The sequence below is a fragment of the Aethalodelphis obliquidens genome, unplaced genomic scaffold (assembly GCF_003676395.1).
Source record: "Aethalodelphis obliquidens isolate GAN/ISIS:26980383/991018 unplaced genomic scaffold, ASM367639v1 scaffold1101, whole genome shotgun sequence".
NCBI classification, from domain to species: domain Eukaryota; kingdom Metazoa; phylum Chordata; class Mammalia; order Artiodactyla; family Delphinidae; genus Aethalodelphis; species Aethalodelphis obliquidens.
Genome location: NW_020839012.1, coordinates 1 through 7,749, shown reverse-complemented (window position 1 = coordinate 7,749; position 7,749 = coordinate 1). Strand labels below are relative to the sequence as shown.

Sequence of the window (7,749 nt, the reverse complement as noted above, 5' to 3'; positions counted from 1 at the left end):
TTCGCCTAGCCCTCCGATTGGCTGCTCCTCGCACCAGCCGAGCCTCAAGGCTGCGGCCCACGTGGTCCACTGGCCGTCTCGGGATTGGTTGTCGGGATCGGGCTGCCGCGGCAGCCGGCGGGGTAGCGAGGTGGAGCAGTGTGGGAAGCCCCAAGCCCGTACCTCTGGGACTGAACGGCGGCGGGTGGGCTGAGGTCAGCCTCTGCAGGCCTGGGCAGGGCTCCTGAGAGTTTAGGGCGTAAGAGTTTTGGGGAGTTCCCAAATCGGGCTGCGGACCCTCTGCCTGAGGCTTTGGTTTGAGCCCTGGATCCGGACTTGTGTTTCCCCGGAAGGATGGCGTCTCAGTCTTTCCTGAAGTTGGTGGGGTTTGGATGTTATTATTATTATTATCAGCAGTAGTATTATTATTGTTGTTATTATTATCGTTTTGAGGATACACCGTGTATAAGAATTGGTGGTCCTGTGCAGGGTGCCATGCAGAATGCCATGAGTTAGAAGTTGGAGGACGGAGGGCTTAGAGATACTTGAGGGACGTCCTTAACCTACGTGAAATGTTGGAGGTAAGTCGGCTTTATAAACTGTGCTGATGCTTGTATAATCCAGGCGCTTAGGGTTTAGTAGGGAGGGTCGTTCACTGACTGAATTAAACTGTCGCTTATTGAGCCGCCTTCTGTGTCCCAGGCATCATTCTGAGTGTAATGGATGCAAAGGCCAGTAAGAGGAAGTCCTGGTTCTTTAGGAGCTCTGCGTAATGGGGCTGGTGGGAGAGACGGGAGGTGGGGGACGTGAATGGATGAATAATTGGCGTGTGATGCGTACTGTGGTGGGAAAAAGTGCTGTGGGAGTCAGAGGAGGGGATGACTGAGGGAGTTAGGGACGACTTAACAGAGAAGGTGACGTTTGAACAAGGTTTTAGAACTACAGACTTTCTCCAGATTGAAAGGGGTAGGGAAGGCGCTCCAGACAGAGGAAAGCGTACTGAGGAAGAGAACAAGGAAAGTGTGCCCTCTGTGGCTGGAGCACACTTGGAGCTCTGCTCACAAGTTTCGTGCTTTTAGACAAGGTTATTTAAGTTCTCTTAGCCTGTTTGCTTTTTGTAACGTGTACTTACTTCTGCACAGGTTGATGAGATACAGGTTCAAGTCTCTAAACAGGCACTTTACTAGTTTCCCTCTCTTTGTGGAATTCAGTTGCTGAATGGAGAACACAGACCATAGCTGTACGTTTTTAACTATGGAGTATCAAGCTATTGACATTTATAAATGGCTGAAGGAGGCATGTTGTGTCTCCAGAATTGTTATTTAGATACAATGCTGAAAAGCTAGAGAGGTTGACATTGTTTGTGATCCTAGTACTTTAGCATAGCATGTCAGCGATAGTAAACTACGAGAAGGTGTCATTTAGAATAAATAAAATGCAGGCAGCTTTCTCATTCAGAAATTGATCATCCATGTTGTGAATTACCCAGGCTTTGCATTGTTTCCTTTATCTTGCCCATGGCCTGGAGAAAAATGAAATTAAACCTTGTATTTAGCTGGTAGTGGAAAAATATAAATCTGGTAATCAGACCTCAGTTTCTCTTTCCAGCATTGCTGTTATTTTTCTATGGACCTTTGTCAAATCCTAGCCTCCCTGGGTCTTGGACTCTTTAGCAGACTCTTGTATAAAATTTTTTATGACTATACTTTTCATCTTTGTTGGCAGCAGGATTGTAAATCAAATTGTATATTAAATGAACTGGAGTTTACTTTATAAAGGATTTTAGGAGAAAATCTTTTCTAAGGATTTTGCTTTAGAACTAGATTATAAATCCCTTCACAGACATCCCTGAGATTTTATCATGCATGGTGTTTGGACTCACTAAAACAAGAAATGTTTTTCTGTACTGTAAATGCTTCTCCACTCTACTCTGTATTACAAAAATTTTTAAAAAGCACCTCCAAAACAAAACTTGTTCAAGTTTGCATTTTTGTACAGCAGAGTTGCTTGAGGTGAATAGTAGAAGATCAAATATTGAAAGCCCACGGTTGCAACTTATCTAAAAAGAAGTCTTTTTTTCTCATGGGTAAACCTAAGTTTTCTTGGATGTGAAAATAGGGTGTTGGGCTGATCTTAGATAATACAAGGAGGTGAAAAGCAATGATGCAATGATGAGTGAAGTATAGTCTGACCTGGCATTGCCATTGCTTCAGTGTTGGCATTGACCAGGGTATGACCCCTTAATCTTCTCTCTGAGCTGATTCTGGTTGTAGTTTTTCCACATTGGTATGTTCTAGCCTATTTGGATACTGGTTTTATTATGTGTAAGAGTGTTTAATATTCTTTTGAATTACTGATACTTTCCTGTTTTTCTTTGTAGGTTGAGGTGAAAAATATGGCTTTGATATCTTCATGGAAAACTGCATTATTTCAGTCCTGAATCTGGTTCGGTTCCCTTATTGACTCATTACTATATTAAAAATGTTTATTTAGCAGTGATTGTAAAATGAAAGTAATTAACATGTACTTGTTTTTTGTGGGGAGACTAAGGGGAAACACGTGTTCAGCCTAGAAAAACATTTCTCATTGAATTTCTTGTGAAGTCAGTGTGTCTTGGGTTTAACTTTGAAACAAATTAAAAAATTTTTAAATTAAAAAAAAGTTTACTTAACTATGGTATTTGTTCTGGTAAAACCTTGTGGTTTAATAAGAATTTTTGCAAATATCCATTATACTCTTCTCATGGTACATAAAAGTGTTAATATTTTAAAATCTATAGGATATTCTATTTCAAAATTTAGTTCTATTATCTTAGTGCTATCAGAAAATGTGCTTTGAATTGCTGAAATGAGTTGTATTGGACAACACCTGTCTCAGCAGAGGCACTTAAAAATCATTTTCATGCTTCCTCTTGTAGTAATGATTTTTTTTTAACCCGTATGTTTTTAACCTGTATGTTTAACCCTGCCAATCCGGTGTCAACTTAAGTGTTTGTGCAGTATTTCACTTGAGAAATAAGGTATTTCACTCAAGATTGAATTCTTGCTGTTGGAGGAGAGGATTTCTCTCCAATATTGGATTAGCAAAAAAAGCAAAATGTTAATACAGAATGCCTCAAAAAATCAAAGGTAGGGGCTTCCCTGGTGGCGCAGTGGTTGAGAGTCTGCCTGCCGATGCAGGGGACACGGATTCGTGCCCCGGTCCAGGAAGATCCCACATGCCGCGGAGCAGCTGGGCCCGTGAGCCATGGCCGCTGAGCCTGCGCGTCCCGAGCCTGTGCTCCGCAACGGGAGAGGCCACAACAGTGAGAGGCCCGCGTACTGCAAAAAAAAAAAAAACAAAAAAACCCGCAAAGGTGGCCTGAATGAAAAATTTACTCTAAATACCTCAACTAATCTTTCGGTTTCCACATAATCATGACATGGAACAGCTCTTTGCCAAAAAACATTTATTCTTAAATTTTACTTAAGCGTTTTGTAGAAACTTTAGTAATAGCCAGAATAATTCATGTCAGCTTAGCAAACTCTTAACAGCAAGCACAAAGACCTTATGAAAAGATCCTGTCTTTACACAGTCATAGGGCAGTATTTTACTTCATCTCTTCATTAATAGCTTTGCTTTCACACTGAAGTCTTCAGACTATTCTGTATATACATTCAACCCCTATTTTCCTGTAACCAGTTTCCCAAGGAAGATATGTGTGGTTCACAAAGGGATCTTTAAAAGGTGATAAACTATAGCAAATGTTACTTAACAAATGAGTCTCAGCATATGGAAGGAGAAAGTGTTTCTAAGTATTTCTATAAAAAGCATGTCCGTGAGGGGTGGGGTGGGGATGAACTGGGAGACTGGGATTGACATGTATACACTGATATGTATAAAAGTGATAATTAATAAGAACCTGCTGTATTACAAAAAATAAATAAAATAAAAAAGCAGGTCCATATTTCATACTGTTTGCAAACCGATAAAACCTATTCCTCATAGGCAGATAAATGCTTTCCTTTCTCAAAAGGCCTGCTTCCCCTTCACTACCCACTCTACGAGGTCTAACTTGGGTTTTTCCTGAGAGCTTCTATACCTCTTGTCCTTTAAGGAAGGGGACAGGAAAAGCTTCTGTGCCGAGTACCCTCTTTGATCCCCTTCTCTATGCTGATCCTCATATCCCCTGCCAGTCCTGATTCTCTCACTCTGACCAGCTCGGTCAACTCTAAGTAGAGGTGTCTAGGGAGCAAGCTAAAAGGTTAAGATCAACGAGTACATCCTTTTAAAGAAATCCATGTGGCTGTTTAAAGTTCATACAATTATTAATTGAGGATGATCAAACAATGCTATTTACCGTGCGGAAAACAAGCCCTCTGGCCTTATAGTGCAGTCATTTTGTTGTGAGACAAGGTGCTAATCCCTTTCAGTTCTCAGGGGAGTACAGTTTAATCAGATGCTGTACTTGTGTTGGATAACCTGTGATGGGACAAGCTCGGTGACTCTTCACGTAATTAAACACACAGCGATAACAAAACACATAGCCAGAGGTGGCGAGAACGGTGTCATTCACCCGGTTTTTACGACACAGTGGGCACACAGTCTTCATTTGGGGCAACAGGGGAGAATCAGAATTGTAGTCTAGATGTACCGGTGGTGGTGGAGTAGGCAGGGCAGTCAATGACTTGATGGTTTCTTGGTTTCCGGATGAATACCACCACTCAAGGAACTGCAGGAAGAATACACCCACCGAAAGGCCAGTAGAGAGGCATGAGGCGGCACCTCCCACGGCTTGCTTCAGAGCTGACTTTATCTTCTCGCCAACGCTGTTTGGAGAACAGAACAAGGAGGCAAAAGGAGAAACTGTTTATTTAGGTACAATCACAGAACAACTAATACACATGCAATTCTTACACTTTTCATTAGAATCGTTGATTCAGCTTGGGGATTGAATAGATGCTGGACTGGCGTTTTCTCTTGTGTCTATTCGAAACAATTCCCTCTTTCTAACCTACCGTATTTTAGGAGTTCTAGGAGCTAAGCTTTGTTTTTAATGACTAGGGCTTTTTTTGCTTTGTGTTTTGAGAAAGAAGTTAATGAGCCATTGATTATATAGACCTTTTATGGGGGTGGAAGATAGTATATCCAGAAAAAGAAATAACTCACTTAAAAAACAACTCAGCAGTACTGAGGAATATATTTGAACTTGTCAGAGAACACAGACACTAGGAGCGGGATAGCACCATGGTTAAGAGCAGTCTTTAGAATTGTACTGATCTGGCTTGAATCTCAGCTCTGCCGCCTATTAGCTGTGTGGCCTTGGCAAAGTACTCAAATGTTAGAACTTAGTTTCCTCAACTGTTAAATGGTGCTAATGCATTTATTTCATTGAGCTGTGACGAGGATTGAGATAATATACGTAAACACCTAGCAAAGTGTCTGGTACATAGCAAGTGTGTGCAAAAATGTAGCCATTATGATGAGGAAGGTTACCAGGATGGCAATCCTTGTTTTATGGACACAAGAATTTTTCGATGATTTTATGAAATACCCCAAAGTGGACTGAAGGGGGTAAATTTCATAAAATTGGGATAAGATTTTAGGATTTATTAATCAAATATGTTGGGGAAATGTTAAGCCTTACCTCCCAGCTGGTTGCTGCATCATGCTGGCTTCGGCTGGTTTGTGCTCCAGAGCTTGTATATCCTGAACTGTAAGTCGACCTAGCCGAACCCCAGCCAGACTCAGCAGTGGTGAGTGATGCTGAGCCTTTCCTAGGATGTATCGAAGCTGCTGTACAAGAAACCAGCCTTCCCAGGCCATGTTAACAAATGGGTAGGCTGCCAAAAAGGCTCTGTAAAATCGTTTCCAGTGGGAAGTAGGGGGTGGATGGAATATTCATCCTCTTCTCTCAGGCTAGAAATCAGCTTCACTTTCAGACTGGGAAGAAGAACCAGGAAAATAACTGACTTCCAAAGCTGCTTCTTTGGGAGACCAGCACTGGCCAATCTCTGAAGCTTGTGTGTGTCTCCCATTACGATCCTCTTTAAGCATAAAAGTTTTCAGAAAACGAGGCGCTGGTTTTAGACAGATAATGTTGCTGGAGCAGAAGACCTAGCAGGGTGATTTCATCAAACCACTTCCACAAGAAGCCCTAGCGGGCAGGATTTGATTCTGCAAGAACCTAAAGCAAAATAAATAAATGAAATTCATTCCATTACATAGCTACTATGCCTTGTATTTATATTTCCTTTTCTTCCCTCTGAATTTCCACACTTTTCTTTCTGGGTCTACCTTAACCTCCCTTTAGTGCTGGGTATTCAGTACACATAACAAGAGACTCCATAACCATTAAATCATGTGATGTGCATTATATGCTAACTGGTTATTTCAAAACTTAGGCCAAGAAATAAATTCAGATTATTGGCTTGGTTTTTACCCGGACGTTCCTAAAACTTTTAAGAGAATTAAATCCTTACCTTGACCACATGCTGAAGAGCAGGTCTCACTGCTGTCATTAAACTGTCCTGTGCTACCACCTCAAAGATGGATGGCTGGCTGGTCATCCACCGCAGAAGCAGTTGTGATGTGACCCCGTGCTCAGCCATAGTTTCGTGTGTGCACTGGGTTTTACTTTGCCCACAAACTCTCTAGTAAGCATGAACTTTCTGGGGGTGCCAGATGGGTGCTATTTTACAGGAACTGGGCAAAAAAGACCTCTTCCGGAGGCAGAGGGGAGGGGTCTCAAGGGAAGGTGAAGAATGAAGTCAACGCGGACACCCACGTTAGGGAAGTAGTGTGTGGGAGAGGTGAGTTGATTAATGCTGCACCTCACAGGGAAAAGCGTGACTATGGGGGGACAGGTACGGCGAAGGAGCGCTGGCCTCTCGAGCGGCAGTCCTGGAGGCGGCCAATCACGGACTCCCAATCCGGAGGGCTCAAAAGCCAGGCGGCTCTGAGGGATCGAAGGTGCCAGTGCAGGCCGGCCCCAACGGCCTGGCTCAGCTGTGGGCTGTGCAATCCCCCCGCCCGCGCCAGTCCTTGCGAGCTGACCCCAGGTGAGGAGCGAGGAACCCGCGACGCCGCGTTTAAAAGGAGGTCTCGGCTTTATGTCAGAAGCCGCAACCGGAAATAGAAGCCGCTTGGAGCCCGCCGGCCGTGGAGAGGCGCTCTAGCCCCGAACGCGGCTCCGCGACCGGAACTAGAGAACTCTATGATCTCACAGGCACTTCCGCTTCCGCCCCCAGCGGGCTCGGTTGGCGAGGAGTTTTCCGCTGGTAGGTTTTACTTTTCTTAGCTGGTTTTGCATCGCTGTGTTGTTGGAAAGCCACGGCTCTGATATCTCTCTACAGAGTCATTTTGGCAAGGTGTTGGGTCGCCGCACTGACGTCTGGCGCCCGGAGCCAGAGCTCGGCCTGTTGCTGAGGCCTTTGTTCCCTGGGGCGATAGACAGAGGCGAGGGACCCAAGGGAATGTGGAGATGGAAGGCTCACTTTGCTTGCGGCGGGGGTGGTGGCTCACTATTTTTGCCGCCTTCGGGAAGGATTTGAAGCGACAAAGCCGAGATAGAAGGCTTAGCCTTATGGCTGCCAATTATTAACGACAAAAAAAATTTCCTGCTGTTGTTCAGAATTTGGGACGATTATTTTTCATTCAAGCTGGTACCTTAATTGTCTTCTAGGTTAGGTTACGTTCAAGCAGAACCCTGGGCACTTGCTACACTAAATGAAAATGGTTCCTGCCCTCGAACACGGTAGGATGCGTCACATTAGCGATATGAATACAGTG

General features: G+C 43.8%; 1 long non-coding RNA gene, 1 other non-coding gene and 1 pseudogene across 2 annotated transcripts; 2 read left to right on the top strand and 1 right to left on the bottom strand.

The window, feature by feature from the left end:
- Nucleotides 1-190: 190 nt before the first annotated feature.
- Nucleotides 191-2,888, top strand: LOC113616984 (uncharacterized). Its single transcript, XR_003431469.1, has 2 exons — nt 191-560; nt 2,360-2,888. It is a non-coding gene; the product is annotated as an uncharacterized LOC113616984 (long non-coding RNA).
- LOC113616986 (Z30 small nucleolar RNA) lies at nt 2,143-2,239 on the top strand. Its single transcript, XR_003431470.1, has one exon. It is a non-coding gene; the product is annotated as a Z30 small nucleolar RNA (small nucleolar RNA).
- Nucleotides 2,889-4,343: 1,455 nt separating the features above from the next.
- Nucleotides 4,344-7,036, bottom strand: LOC113616985 (peroxisome assembly protein 12-like; annotated as a pseudogene).
- Nucleotides 7,037-7,749: the final 713 nt, after the last annotated feature.